This window comes from Myodes glareolus, chromosome 15 (genome assembly GCF_982192425.1).
Source record: "Myodes glareolus chromosome 15, mMyoGla1.1, whole genome shotgun sequence".
In the NCBI taxonomy this organism is placed as follows: Eukaryota; Metazoa; Chordata; class Mammalia; order Rodentia; family Cricetidae; genus Myodes; species Myodes glareolus.
This window is the reverse complement of record NC_142040.1, coordinates 7,405,405-7,422,473: the sequence shown is the minus strand read 5'-3', so window position 1 is coordinate 7,422,473 and position 17,069 is coordinate 7,405,405.

Here is a 17,069-nt window from a genome sequence, read left to right as displayed (position 1 = left end):
ATGCATGAGGATTCTATATTATTGTGTGTATCTGTGGTATGTATTTTTATATGCATACAGCCTGCTGATTCCATCCAGGGTCAGTCATTTATCCACATGTATTTAGGGCTGACAACTTGGAATTGGATAACTATTTGGGAGTTTGTCCTAGGAGAAGACTAATTCTCCCTCTCTCCACAGCCATTGATTGTCTATAGCTCTACGTGAGATCCTGGGAAATTTCTCCCAGTCATATCAGCATGTCAACTAGTGTTGCCATTGTGCAGGTCATGTGAAGGCAGCCATATTGTTGAGGTTTCTGAGGAGTAGCCATGTCTGGAAGGCATTACCTACCAACAGATGTTCCGAGCCTCTGGCTCTTAGAGTGTTTCCTTTTCTAGTCTTTGGTGTTCACTGAGCCTGGGATACTTGGGTTCTAATTTGGATGTCAGATTAACATTTTAAACAGCTTTATATGTTCACAGGGTTCTGCTACCCCATACAGATATCTACAAAATAGTCTTCATTTTTCCCATGTTTTCTTTCATGTCAAGTGGAATGTCTCCTTGAAATCCCTAAACGGATAACAATAAAAGGAAATTCCTTACCACTTTAGTTTTGTACACTATTGGAGAAAATTATTATTCTGTCATCATTTATTCTTAATTGTTTAAGTAGTTATCACTTGTACATTTATTAAGCTTTTATGTTTTAAGTAGGAATTTCCTCACTTCAAGTTTTCAAGCCTCTTTTGTTAGGCAATGTGGTTATGTGTCTCAAGTATTCTCAGAATCTACTTTTCGTAGCATATGACATTATGGTATAAAAGTTTCAATTAAAAGAGACTGGAAGAACTTTTTATCTTTTTATCTCTAACATTTTTAGGTAAGGAAAAATACTCAAGGTGGCAAAAAAGACCTAAAGCACCTATCACTAGATATGAAGTCCTTGGCTCTTACCACATCAGCTTGCCTTTGCATTGCCATGAGAACCACTGCAAATTAGTCCCCGGAAAATAAACAGCTTTGAAAATGTCACCACTTTCTATACATTTCTCTTGCCTTCCCAATGACTTTAAGCCATGCACATATTTATACTCTCCTTCAAAATTGTCATACTGCTGCTTCCTCAGCCTTCACCCACTTCTCTGCTCAGGCACTCCTCACTGGTTTTTACAGGTTTTCTGGAAATTTTCTTTGCCTAAATGCCACCTTTGAGCATTTATTCCAATTCCCTACAACCATTTTTATTTAATTTTTTTCTACTTAAAATTTTCTGAAAACACACTTCCCAGAATGTCTCACAAGAATTAGCATTCCCCATGCATATTGAGCACTTCATATTTTATATGATAATAGCCACAAATATTTTAGGACTCTAGGAAGTTCAGCACTATAAAACGTCTTAGAGTGCCCATCAGAAACTTTCTACCTTGACTTCATTTTTCCTCTGTCTCAGCTGTCTATGGTCTCAATGTTCATTACATTATCTATTCTGATTTCATGAATGTTTACCTAAACTTTTCACTCTCAATTTTCCTTCAGCAAACTAGGGTATATTCATTGGAGGAAGGCAGTGAAGATTGTTTCCATTTCATGGATAATAAAAAAGAAATTGCGACAGAAATGTTCATATCCATCCACTGCAGCTCAATGTAAGAAGGAACCAGCAGTGGTGAAAACAGAAGCAGCAGAGCTGGCTTCCACATAGTAGACCAAGAAAGCAGGTCTGAGGTATAGTTATATAACCCATGGACTTTGCTATTCCAGTGCATAAGTGTACTAGTACAGGGGAACTATAAACAGGGTAGTTGTTATATTTCTGGGTCTGGGCCTCACTCAATATGATGTTTCCTAGGTCCATTCAGCTCTCCCAAAATTTCAAGACGTCTTTGTATTTTTTATGCTCTGTAGTTTTCCATTGTATAAATATGTCATATTTTCCTTATCCATTCTTCTGTCAAGGGGCATTTAGGTTGTTTCCAGGTTTTGGCTATGATAAACAATGCTGTTATGAACATAGTTGAGCGCATGACCTTGTACTATGTTTGAGCATCCTTCGGGTATATACCCAAAAGTGGTATTGCTAGGTCTTGAGGAAAATTGTTATCTAATTTCCTGAAAATTGTTATACTGATATCTAAAGCAGCTGTACCAGTTTGGACTCCCACCATCAATGGAGGCGTGTTCCGTATAATGTAGCAGGATATATTAACTAAAAAAAAAAAAAAAAAATCAGGAGCCTTCCTTTACATTGATGATGAATGGACTGAGAAAAATTTCAGAGGAACATCACCTACACAATAGTCACAATAAACATAATATATCTTGGAGTAACTCTAACCTAACAAGTGGAAGACCTGTATAACAAGAACTTTAAACTTTTGAAGAAAGAAATTGAAGAAGACACCAGAAAAATGGAAATATCTCCCACTCTTTGGGTATGTGAAATTAACATAGTAAAAATGGCAATCTTACCAAAAACAATCAACAAATTCAATGCAATTTCCATCAAAATCTCAGCAAAATTCTTCACAGAGCAATACTCAACTTCGTATGAAAAATAAAAGAACAACAAAACGAACAGGATAGCCAGAACAATCCTGTACATTAAAGAAACTTCTGGAGGCAGCGCAATCCCTGACTTCAAACTCTCCTACAGAGCTGCAGTACTGAACACCACCTGGTAGTGGAATAAAAAGAGACTGGAGGACAAATGGAACTAAATTGAAGATCTGGATATCAATCCACACACCTACACACAACTGATTTTTGATGAAGGAAAAATATAAAATTGAAAAAAGAAATCATATTCAACAATGGTGCCAGCATAACTGGGGTATCAACATGTACAAGAATGAAAATAAAGCATCATGTTTTTAAGACAACTAAAAATCTTCCCGAACTTAAAGGTGAATTTCATCAAGATGTTGAGGTATAATCCTTCGTTTATTTGTCAGTTATTTGCTTCACTCACATTCATCCTTCCATCCAAAAATAAGTAAATAAAAACATACCAGGAACTGGAAGGATAACTGAAAACTTTTTTTCAATTTTCTTAAAGTTTATTTTTAAAAGGTTCATATATGTGTACAATGTATCTGAATCATAATCACCCATATTACCTCCTTCCAACTCCCCCAGGGTTTCCTCTAGTACATGTCTCCTCAAAGTCCATGTTCTCATTTTAGTAGTCCTGTGAGTAAAATTAGTGCTGCCCTTGGGCACATAAGAGTTGGGTTATACACCGGGACTTGGGAAAACTACAAGTATCCACCACAACAGCTACCCATTTTTAAAAAACTGCTTGACTGGAGATGAGCCCTTAGAAATTTCTCCTCTCTAAATGTTGGAATTTATAGCTAGTTTGATCCTGTTCTTGATTGCTCAACATAGCAAGATAAGTAAGACCTATCAGCAGGAGCAGGTTAGAATCTTATACCAGACACAAAATAAATGCACTAAGTCCACAAGCTCAAATGAAAGACCAAGACAATGGCAGTGTCCTTCAAATGACTACTAGTCCTATAAAACAGGTCTTGAAGGAAAATTACCAATAAGATCACAGTGCTTAGTCGGGCAATGCAGGTACATGCCTTTAAACCCAGCCAGCACTTGGGAGGTAGAAGCAGGAGGATCTCAGTGAGTGTGAGGCCAGCCTGGTCTCCAAGACCTAGTTCTAGGACAGGTACCAAAATCACTGGAAAGATGTAGTGAAAACTTTTTATGTTATTAGTTTCATGAGGTTTCATAATTGGAAGGTACATTAGTTCAATGAATGTATTTAAAACTTTATTGAATTCATGTTTTAAGTTCCCAAAATACAGTCCATTTATTCTATGAAATATCAAAAGTATTAAATTAAAAATTTCATATAAATTGAGATTATTCAAAGTTAGTTCATAAGTGTTTATACTCTACAGATCAGATACTCAGGTGTTTTCAGTGGCCACACAATTAAGAACAAAGAACATGGAGCTGGTAGACAATGATAGGGAAACTACAGCAATTTTATAAACTGGGATGAATACCCTTCCAACAAATCATTCAGAATCTTCCCTCTCTTGCTGCATACAGTTGAGTTCCTGAAATGTAGCACATGCTGTGAGAGTGGTTAATGAGGAACAAGAGATTCACGTTTTTATGTTCTATAACTACTGAAGGTTCCTGTTTTGTGCAATTTTTGTTTAGTTGTCTTTTGTTTTTGTTCTGAATTTGTGGATTTTTTTCTTTGTCCAAAAAATTATGTACAGGTGCATTTATTCAGCCAATAGGCCAATGTGAAGTAATTGTCAAGAATTTAAAAGACAGAAACAAACGAAAAAAAAAAAGGTAAACATTCCCTCCTATCATGAAGCTTACTAGGTGGCCAACTGAAGTAAGCATGCTGCAATGAGAACCTGCTGAACAGGCTCTATTTGTTCTATCAGCCAAAGGCAAATCATTTAAAGGAAAGCTAGTGGTTTGCAAGTAAGATATAACAAACAACATCCCAAAGGAATAAAGCTTTAATCTTTATTCCTTTGAAATTGCAAATCAACTTTACAGTGCAAACAACTTCTATGAATCAATATTATACAATTTTGTAGGAACAATTGGTTTATGTAAACTTTATTTAACTAATACTAAGTGATTCACTGCAGGCTAGTGCTATTCAAAATATTATGAAAAATTAAACTGAGAGAGCAGCTTCATCCCTTTGACTGTGAGCCTGACACAGCCTCTAAGCTCCTCTTTCTCCCTGCAGCACTTTTCTGTGACTTTCCACTGGTTTCCTCCTGAAGCTCTGCTCACAGGAGGAAGGTTTAGAATTCGGAGGAAAAGGTGACAAGTTGATTAACCCATGTTTGTCATGGCTTTGTGGAATTAAAGAATTTTCCTCAAGAAACTGGCAATTTTTCTTTGGAGGCATGTCAAGTTTTGTTTGTTTCTTCATTTTACTGTTGCTACACATCCACTGACTCGTCAGCATTTTCTTTTCTTTAAAACCAGCTGTGTTTGGTCAAAACATTTACAACTCATAAGAAACTTGCAGCATTGTTGTCATGAGTTAGTGATCTTGGCCAGCTATTGTGCCTGTTCATCCAAATGGACTCACCAACGAGGAAATCAGTACAGCTTTGGAATGTGCTTTAGAGCTGGGACAAAGTCAATATGGCAGAGGGAAAGAAATTGGCCTGCTACCTTTACTGTTTTCCTTCAGCATAATGCCTCCAACATGGAGGACCAAATGAATGCTCATACACAATCAAGTTCTATTTTTGGATTTACACTGATTTCAGGCGGATACTTTCCTTATTTAAAGATCTTTACTAGTGAAGCAGGTACACTGGGCATGTGCTCTTAAACCAAAAAAAAAATGGTTTTTCTTTTGAAACGAATAAAACAATATTTTTAGAACACTGATTCTCAACCTGCAGGTCGTTATCCTTTTTGGGTTTGAATGATTTTTCCTTGGGTTCCCTATGACCATCGGAAAATTACATTATGATTCATAACAGCAGCAAAATTATAGTTATGAAGTAGCACCATAAATAATTTTAATTGGGAGTCACCACAACATGAAAAACTGGGTCACAACATTTGGAAGGTTGGGAACCACTTCTTTAGTAATTAAAGAAAACCATATAGCTTTAGTTACGAATATCCCCATATAGCTCTTTCTTCTGATGCTTGAGATTTTGAATATGTTATAAAACACCTACTATGTGAAGAAACTAGGTGATGTGCAAATGTTTGTTAAGCTTAGAAAAATGAAATTGTTTGCTGATAGAGTCATTCACAGTGTCTGATGTCATCACTCTTCTGCCAGGGAATTATTACATTTATTTCAGGAAGAGAAATTATTGGGTAAGTACAAATGTATAATCTACTTAATCCAAAGCCTACTGTAATCACGTACAAGAGACAAAACATGGTCTTATATTGCTAGAGATAGTAAGTTATGGATTTCACAGAAGCAAGTTTGATTTTTAATTTGTTAAATAAAAATCATCCTAATGACTTCCCACCATCCCCAATAAACATGCACCTACTCCTTTGGGGAGTGAATTGTGGTGACTCCACCGACGAAATGGAAAATATTTCTATTTCAAGCACCTCTCACTTTGCACTTATTCCGATATCTGACTTCATTTGATCTCAGTTCCACATTACTATTGGTCGCATTACAATTTGGAAAGAAGAGGCTTACCAAGTAGAAGTAGTAAGTTTGTGGGGTGAAAAGGGCACTTTTATCAAAATATGGAGTACAGTGCAGAGCAACAGCAAGCATGAGGTTGAGCTATTGCGCTTTTCTTCCATGATGAATTGTTTGACAAGGAATCCAATCACTGATAAACAGACTAATGGCTGAGATCACTGTGGTGGAATCTCTGATAAAGCAGTTGTGCCCATACAATACTGGTATTCTAAGATATTGTAAATACTAATAATTTTTAAGTGCTGTTGAAGCAAAGAAATCATACAATAAATATAATGTCCTATACAAAGTTTTCGGGAATACACGGACTCCAGGAATCGCAATCTTGTTCAGACTGTGAACTTTCAGCTCATGGAGATTTAATGGGCAGAGTGGGCAAAGGAAATTTAGAACATGTGCAACTCAGTTCTGTATCTTTTTGGGAAGACTAACATTTAGTTTACAAATAAAACCATTAATGAAAATCTATGGAAAAGAACAGAAAATAAATACTTAATAGGCTCTGTAAGATAAACTCAAGAGACCAGACTGTACATTATTAGATATATGCCTCCATGTGTGCAAAAAGGCACCGCAATTATGTACATTTTCTCTAGTAGACATATAAAGCTGTTAAAATATGCCGTATAAAATGTATCAATTGAAGTTTTATTGAAAAAACCACTATTAAATGAAGTTTCCTAACTCATATACTTTTGTAATTTTTGGTCCTGTTTTAACAAGCTTTAAGATCATATCTTCATCGCTAGTTTTGATCTCTCATATGCATTCGCTTTTGTTTTCATAGAATAAAACTTTCCTTGCTGCTTCTCTACTATATCAATCAGTTTCGTTACTAGGTGGTGATTTCTTGGCTTCATCGTGGCTATAGCCTATCTTGAAAACCAGTCCTGTTCAGGTAATATAATTATCAGTCTGCTCATTTACTGGAAGTGTGACAAAAAGATGAAAATGCTAACTCCCTTTAAGATGCTTGTGACTGGCTGAGTTTTATGGAATAGATCAGGGTTTGTGAAGTCATATGGAGTAAGGAATAAAACTTTTAACTTTAAATCATAATAACCAATACAAATTGATAAATATATGGCTAAACTAATATGTAGAAGAAATAAAGTTGGTGAAAATATTTTGTGAATTCTGTAATACAAATCACTATGATGGCTTTTCCTTTATGATGCCTCACCAAGAGGGAATGAAATAAGATGCCAGTTGGCTATTAAGGATGTAGCCTTAATTAGAGTTGGGATTCCCTCCTTTGTATTAAAGGCCAATAATGATGGAAAGACCTACTACATGTGGGATCTTTCTTTCCTTTATCCTAACTCGGTGATGCTATTTGGGTAATAACTGATGAAAGGCCTAGGGTGCCAACCAATTTGCAGCTAAGTGGCTAATTAAGACCCAAAGCAAAGCTGCCAGGAGGTTGGATCTCTTAGCCTTAAAGTGACACATAAAAGCAATTATAAAAGGGCTTTCTTTGCTAGAACATATTTAAATTTGGACAAAAGTTGGGGCCAGTTATTATTTTATGTTAATATATTCCTCTGTGCAACAACATCAGAGAGAGAGTAGAATCATTTAGGGCACAGTAAATAATTTAGAATAGCACTTGAATTGACTGAGATTTAGATATGAATAAAAATAAAATGTTAAAATCATTTCTGTTTGCATTCATAACGAGAGTAATATGAGAGTAATATGAGTATAGTAATATGTAATTAGATTTCCCACTCTGAGAGGAAAAAGGAATAGGTGCACGAAGTATGCTGTTCTCCAAGAGGAGAAAATCTCTTAATTCTTGGGTGTGTTGTCACCTGTCTGTCACATTGCAGGAATGTGACACCCAGCCAAGAATGGCAAGATTTTCAGAATTGTTAGGTTTCAACTTGGGACAATCGGGTGATATATTTAAATATAGCTTCTGTAATAGCACAGGGTTGTGGGTAGACAAGTTCTTTCTGGGGTTTTAAAGAGTTGAAAGTGATGAGGTAGAGCAGAAAGGACTGGAGAAGATGAAAATTATCCATGTACAAGGGAGTGGTCATCAGGGAGTGTTAAGACTTTTAAAATCATAGCTCCAGCATTATCTTGGAGTGTGAGGAAACACAGTCCATTTATACATTGCTTTTGTGATTGATGATGTCACCATTAAACTCCTTGATGTCATTATATCCTTGTAATTTGAAGTTGCCTAGTATTTTTCCATATACAACTCAATAACTTGTTGTGTAGCTGCTTTGCATACCTCTTTGCACAAAAAAATAGTGGGAATTTGTGTGTGCTGAATCTGGAGACAGTGGAAACCATGATTTTTGATGTCATAATAAGTAATAAAAGGAAGAAACAATGGAGCCAGTGGTTAGTAACTCTAACACTAGCGCTAGCACTAGCTTTGTATTGAGGCATCATATGAGACAGAGCACTTTGTGCTATTTTACACATATTACATATGGATCATATGTGTGTGTGTGAATAGATGATAGATAGATAGATAGATAGATAGATAGATAGATAGATAGATAGATAGATAGATGAAAAAATAAAATCGATAATTGATTATTGTTCAGTCGAAATCAGTATTGCAGGAAATGTGTGATACTGCATAGAGATAAAGAATGCAATACTTTCAATTTACTTTAATATTATAGTAATATGATTATAAAATAACAGGATTAGAGATGCTAAACCTTCAAGGATAAATTTGGCAACCATAGGAGACATGTAAGAGCATCTCCTCAGTGTGTAGCAAATCTATTTCCTACAACAGAATTTCATCAGCCCACTAATTATGACACTATAAATCCAGTAAAGAAAGGTTTTTAAAACCTATAATTTAAGAGCATAGTACGAATAAATAGCCATTAGTATTTCTGTGAAGGTATAGGAGATCATTCACTAACCATGGTATAAGCTTCTATAAATGACTTCTGTAATAATTGTCCAAAAATATGCATGCTAGTAACTTTCTTGGGAGTTATTTTTATTTCTATTTGAATACTTTAGCTCCAGGGCTGGTTATGCACTGTTGGATCCCAGAGAATTCTGTTCTAAGAAGGTAAATTTAAGCAGTGACCAAAGAGTACATGCTGGCTGTATTAAAAGAGTCCAAATAAGAGAGGGTTTACCTACAATGTATGGTTGAGCAATCTGGGTGCATCTTGTGAAATACAAGACACAAAAGTGATCCAGACCCTAATGGGGTGTCATCCTTTCGGTCCTTGCCCTTACTATCTTGGAATAAGAAACAATGAATGTGACTATTCTGGATTTATTATACTCTAGTAGCATCATTACTGAAGGAGACTAGTTAGATACAAAAACAGCAGAAATTTTAAAAAGTTGCACACTGCATTCAGCCACTTTACTAAAGATGTTTATCACCTGCAGGAGTTCCCTGGTAGAATTTTTGGGATCCCTTATGCATAACGTCATATCACCTGCACTTTGACTTCTTTTCCAATCATATCCCTTTGACCTCCTTTTGTTGTCTCTTTGCTCTAGATAAAATTTTGAGTACTATATTGAATAGATATGGAAAGAGTGGACAACCTTATCTTGTTTTAGATTTTAGTGAAATTTCTTTGAATATCTCTCCATTTAATTTGAAATTGGCTATTAGCTTGCTTTATATTGCTTTTATTATATTTAGATATGTTACTTGTATTCCTGTTTCATCCAAGAGTTTTATTATTAAGGGCTATTGGATTTTGTCAAAGGCTTTGTTAGTATCTTATGTGTTTTTTCTTTCAATTTATTTCCATGGTGGACTGTAATGACAGATTTTCATATATCGAACCATCCCTGCATCTCTGGAATGAAGCCCACCTGATTGTGGTGGATGATCTTTTTAATTTGTTCTTGGGTTCGGCTTGCCAGTATTTTATTATTTTGCATAAATATTCATGAGGAAACTGGTCTTTAATCTCCTTTGTGTTGGGTCTTTGTGTGTTTTGGGTATCAGGGTGGCCTCATAGAAAATAATTTGGTAATACTCCTTTTGTTTCTATTTTGTGTAATAACTTAAAGCAATAGCATTACCTCTTTTCTGAAAGTCTCGGAATTGTGTACTGAAACTGTCTGGTCCTGGGCCTTCTTTTTAGTAGACTTTTCATAACTGCTTCTTTTTCCTCAGGGATTCCAGGTCTATTTAAATTGCAGTGGGTATATAGCCTAACTGACCTTCTCCTGTCTTCATATTGGTAACTACCCCTATTGTTCTCAGAGATCTTCATCCAGAAACTAATGGAAATACATGTATAAACCCTCTGCCAAAATTAGGCCTAGCTCAGGGAATTCTGTTGAGAGAGGAAGAAAGGACTGTAGAAGCCAGAGGGCTCAAGGACATTGTATACCTACACACACACACACACACACACACACACACACACACAGAGAGAGAGAGAGAGAGAGAGAGAGAGAGAGAGAGAGAGAGAGAAACAACTAACCTTGCTCATAGGACCTCACAGAGTTTGAACCAACAAGATCAGTGATTCTGAGTGGGACTATCTAGGCCCTCTAAATATATATGACAGATGTATAGATAGGTCTACTGTGAGACTCTTAACAATTGCAATAGGATCTGTTCCTAAATCATTGACTGGTGGTTGAGACTCTATTCCTCATAATGGGTCACCTTTCCAAGCCTAAATACAATATGATGTGCTTAGTCTTACTACAACTTGAACTGCCTTGCTTTGTTGATACCAATGGGAGGCCTGCCCCTTTCTGACCTAACAGAGGAGGCATGGTTGAGGAGGGGGAAGAAATGAAAGGAGAGAAAAGAGGGAAACTGAGGCTGGGATCTAAACTCAATAAATAAATTAAATACCAAAAAATGTAGAAGAGAAAGCACAAGCTGCTCCCTGGATGTCATCTAATTACCTGTCCTGGAAAGGCATTCAAATCCCCACCTTTCACTGATATATTCACAATATACATCAAGTGAGGCTATGAGTGACATTGTGCTTATGGAAATGCCTTTGCCTCATGGCAAGTCTCTTACTGAGACTTCACATCAACTAGTCTTATCCCCATGAAAAAGAACCTTTATATTTGCCACACTTCTGCTCATCCCTTTTAGGTTCAAGCAGGCCTCTAAAACAGCAGTGCTGATGACAATGGCTGGACCCAGACAGGACTCTGATAGGGTGAACAGAAACCTAAACTCAAGAATCTGACAAGGCAGATTTCTATTCACCCAGAAAACCACTCAAGTTACCAACCCCAACTGCCTGCTACCTCGGGCAAGGGCATCTAATCTAGTTCCTGGTTAATGCTAGGGCCTGCTTCACCCCAAAGACAGCTCTTGTCCCACAGCTACACTGTAAAATCTACCTATTTTTCTGTAAAACCTCTGTTCTTAGATCATAATGTTCAGAGGCACTATGGCAGTCTGTTCCCCTGATTAACTTTGTTTCTATCTATGAAATGGTCCGATTTAGTAGTTTTCACTTCATTCCCCCTCATAATCACAACACTGCACACAATGTCAGGCACACTACAAGCATTTCCTCAATATAGAACAAGAATCACTGAATGTCACTTTATGCTTACGACAAGTTGTTGTAATGTATATTGATATCTCTGTCCTGTGAAATTACATCTCCCTTAGAGTTGCCTAGCTTTGCATTAGGCATAAACATCTAAATTAAAATTCAGTCATATGTCTTAAAGATAGAATTCCTTCCACAATGCTAGCAAGTGAGTTAAAAAGCTGTCTGCTAAAGATTTCCCACCTTCCTATTTAGAAGAATTTTAATGCCAGATATAAAAAAAATTAAAAAGGATATCTTACAAACACAGTTTCCTTTTCACCACACTGTATCAACCTTCACCAGACACTGTAGGCTGTTTTATTTCTGTCAACAATTTTCTCTACTGCTTCCTCTGTTTGCTAATGAGTGATTGCTAATACGGAGGAAGATAAAATCTGATGAAGAGAATGAACGTAGCATTCTTCTTCAAAACCTCATAGCTGTGAGGATTTATGGAAATTATTTTCCCTGGGTCATGACTTTAAAATGCTGTCTGGATTCATTTTAAAATTCTCTCTCCTTATATATTATTTTAGTGTTGTACAAGTTATACACACTTGAAAACAACTTTTGTGTAATAAAATCCTAACCATAACTTCTTTTCCATGTCAGTGTACGGTTTTAACAAATACTTCTCAGATGTTTTGCTCAGTCTGATCATCTATTGTCTCGCTGGCCTTGTCAGAGTTAAGCACATCGTTTTTGAATCAGTGGGCTGCTCTTCAGAACAATTCTGATATATACGCTGACATTGTTTTAGCATTTTGAGACTTAAAAGAAAACTCCCAGAATGGATGTAGCCTACTGGAGCTGTGTGTGTGTGTGTGTGTGTGTGTGTGTGTGTGTGTGTGTGTGTGTCTGTGTGTGTCTGTGTGTGTCTGTGTGTCTGTGTGCATGTGAGTGTATAAGGCTACTCATAATTCTAACATGAAGAGACATTTATTCCGGCAATAGCTATGTATTTAGGCCTATCTACAGTTTAATTATACATCAGTTATGATGTGCCTCTTTCTAACAGGAAGGATAGCCATCTTGATGAATAGCTAAATGGTAAGATCATTCTTAAAGGTGTGAGTGATTAATAATAGCCATGCATGGATTTTTTTCTTAGTGTGTAAATAAAATATATCATTCACATGAAGGGCAGGAGTTTGGCAGAATGATTCATAGTGCATTTGAAAGCATAAAAAGTCAAAGCTTGAGTCTCTCCTAAGCATGTCAAAGAGGAAGCGAGCTGAGCCATTGAAAATATCCTCCATGTGGATTGTAGTAAAGAAATCAAATGCCTTGCGAAATACCAAGGATTAATCTAATTTTAAAACTTCTACCAACTAAGAAAAACAAAAATTACATTCATACTAGCTAAAATAATATAACAAAGTGTGGATAAAAAGTAAACATGACACTTCTATAATTGCCACTTTGACCATATATTTCAATTTAAGTTAACATTTAATATTCAGTTCCGGAAAGAGAGATTCATTTCTAACTGAAGACAATGCGAAAGCTATAATATTAAAAAAAAATTTGTTGTGCTTTAGTAAGAATTCATAACAAATTAGAGTAGTATCACATTGAATTATTAACTAGCACAATAAAGACTATACTTTAAAAGCAGAAGAATTATAGATGCTGATTAGGTCTGTATAAAATAACATGGAATCTACATACTTGATCTTTGTTTATTCTCCAACACTGGCCTTGGAGCTCATAATATTTTTACAATAATAAGAAAGCAAGCTTCCTGATAATACAGTACTATATGGGTTATCTCCTACTATGGCATAGTGCCTAGACATGTACACATGAAACAAATGGTCCCAGCCTAGAAGTCATTCTTCTTCCACAAATCACAGGGAATGGAAAACATCAGCTGAGTTACAACAGATAAACTTCATCATAAACTGCATAAAAGTAACTGTTTACCTTGACTGTTCATTGTCATCTTAATTACTTAAAAATGATGCAGAAAGATTGCTAACTAGCTCACATCCAGTCTTGCAAAGTTAAAGAAAAACCTATCTCAAAACAAAGTTTAAAACAAACAAACAAAACACAGCAAAACTTGCTCTGTGAGAATGCTAGCATAATATGTGGGAGACTTGCAGCATATTAACACACACACACACACACACACACACACCAACAGCAACAACAACAATAAAGAACAAACCAACACATTTGTGAATACCTTGGATCTACTGTGTGCTTAGCTGGAGAGATAAAACCTTCGTCATTTATAATATATTAAGAAAAAAAATTCCAGTGACTTATAATGTTCCTTTGAAGTAAGTATTTGTGTAAACAAGCTAAGCATAAGGTTAGTGGTAGAAAGTTTATATCATTTGGACCTTCACTTCTAGATTTAAAAAGCAAAACTATGAAACAAAAAGGATCATTTCCTAGGTAAGAATTTTTTGTATCAAGGATTAAGTGAATGGGACAAATCAACTTTGCAAAAATTTTGTAGAAATTGGTGTTACTATGTGAACTTGACTACACTAAAGCCAGCCAATCACCCATAGAAATAAGCACTTGAGGAGCATTTTCTTCTGTGAGGAGAGGTGGTGGCATGATTCTTGTGCTCTACGGTGATGGATCTTAGATCACCTTTCTGAGTTGGAGGATTGACAGGATTTAGAATTTGTTCAGTTGTGTGTCGCTGTTACTTAAATATGGAAATAACCAGACCCGCTTAAAGAAAGATGATATATATTTTATTTAATATAAGGAGAAAACTCACACCACAGGCACAGAAGATTCAAATTCTTCTCGACCATAGGGGAAACTACACAGAAAGCACACCTTGGTGGTGCACAGGTTTTTATCTCCTGGTCCCAAAAAGCCATGCTAAACTAGGTTCCACCTCTTAAAGATTTTTGGTTAGCAAGGCTTTCCCCTTTGTCTGTGCGAGTCCCTGATGTCTGATGAACAGATAGTGGTCCAGTTTGGAAAACGAAAAAGGTTCTGTTCCAGTTTAGCTTCCCATTTCCCTTGCACCACCACAGATCAGAGTTCCTGTAAGAACAAATAAACAAGAACCCCCTTCCACTGCTGTCCCACTGATCAGCATGGACTCACACTCTAATTTTAATTGTTTGTTTGAAATTCGTCTGTTTGATTCATGACTGAAAATGCTGACAATCAGACCAAACAGGTGTTTCAGTGAGAAGACTGTTTACACAGCAATTCAGGTAAGGTTTTCCCAGGTTTACGGGATGCAATTTTAATGCCACACTCATCTACAAGTTTGTGCTAGCTTCTACACCATTTCCATGACTTATTTATCAACATCACAGAGTGCTGGAGGATTTTTCTCCTCACTTTCAATTTTTTATAGTGACTATTTGAAATCACTGAAGCAAAAGGAGAAAATCCACTCCAGTCAGATAAAATAATACCACTGAAATGGAGATATGTTGTACCGATAATAAATGCTTCTCCAATTAAATACCATCCTTTCTACTTCAAAATTACAAGCTTCTTCTGTCATTAGTCTTCAAATACTTTCCAGGGAGTTCCAAAGAAGTTGCAATGGATTAGAATTCTAGAAAATATGTTTACTGGTAAGAAAATGTAAATAGATCTATATGTTCTGCACTTTAATGTTACAGAAAACGTCTCAAAAAGTCCCATATGTTCTTCTAGAAAAAGCAGCAGTCCTGACAGTGAACTATGAAATGTTCTGGAGGCAAATGGCAGAGTGCCAGTGTCTGAAGGGAGAGCAGTTTCCATTTTAGCTAGCAGACCGAATAAAGCTTTCAAATGTTCTTGGTGATATGGGTGCAGTAATCATCCAATGCAATGTAAAGAATATGTTTTTTCTTAACATGATTGCTGAGAAGAAACTGGCAAAAAATATGAACTCCTTTGCCATGGTGAATAAAAAATCAATTAGGTTCTTTCTAACATTTGGTAAACTCAATGAAGTCAATGGACTGTTAGAAAGCTGGCCACATACATTGAAAGTCATTCTTCGTCAGTACTATGTACCAGAGATAGCAAAATACTCATTAGAATGTGCTGAGTATATGCATGTATTATATAAAAAGACTAAACTGTGTACTAGAAAGAAATGAAAACAGCTTATTTTTCTAGCTATCTGAAAATAAGGACATTCTGGTGATGGTACACCCATGCTTAATTGAAAGATAAACAATTAGAAGGTCAATTTCAAACTTGATTTTGTTCTTTCTTATTTGATTTCCATTATTTCTACTTCATTGCCCTGAATCTAAAAATGACAAAATTCTTTGTCACAAAATAACTCGAACTTGATTGATATTTCCCAAGGTAAATAAGCTAGAAATATAATAATTCTTGGAAGCAAACACAATTTAATAATCAAGTGTGATAGAGAATTTTTTCTTTGCTGTTTTGAAGAGCCTGAGATAGATTCTGTGGCAGATGACATAAAAAATTAAATTAATAAGATGGTCATTTTGATATACTAAAGAATGAATAAGACAGCTAGATGCCTAAAACCATTATTTACATTATTTTGGGAAATGCATTAGGCTAAACCACTTATTTTATACATGGGTTGATTTTTTTCATCATTTTATTTCTCAATAAGACATGTAAAATATAGTCAATTTAAGTCATAAATATTTTCTGTTTTATTCCAGAAATGTTTTAATAGAAAGAAGCAGAAGTACATGTTTTAAGTTTATTAAGAAGTTTTTTTAAATTAATTAATATTAATTAGTAAGTTGATCTGAAGTTTAGTGTTACTACTATTTTAAATTTCCCTACCCTATACCATCATTGCATTTGTGCATTAACTCCGAGTCTTGGATGAAAATGTGTGTAGAAAATATATGCCCAATACAAGTGTAATGGGTAGCATTTGTGACTGCCCTTTCTCTTTGTGGTATAATTTTAATTGTATTAGCAATAATGGTGAAAAGACTATAAGAATAGGAAATGTAGAGTTTTAAATTTAACATCAGCATTATAAAGCACTAATTAAAGTAATAGTCACAATTACTGAATGAATAAGTTATATATTTTTAATGAACTGACACAGGAGAAAGATCAATAATGTTCACTTGTAAATCTGAAAATTTTTTGAATATGTTCAAATACCATTGCAGAGCTTGACAGCAGTGGCGATCAGGAAATATTTGAATATTGACTCACGTCTTCTTTGTGGGTTTGGATGTATGCTTAGGATTGATTTATGTTCTGTACCTGAGAACAACTTTGACTTGCTGAAAATCAGAGATATAGGTATCATGCATGTCTTTAATCATCTTTCTACACGTTTAACCTCACATGCTATCTTAATACATAACATACAATAAACAATAGCATTGTTCCTTGATGTTTCATGACCCAACACGGTCACTAGGC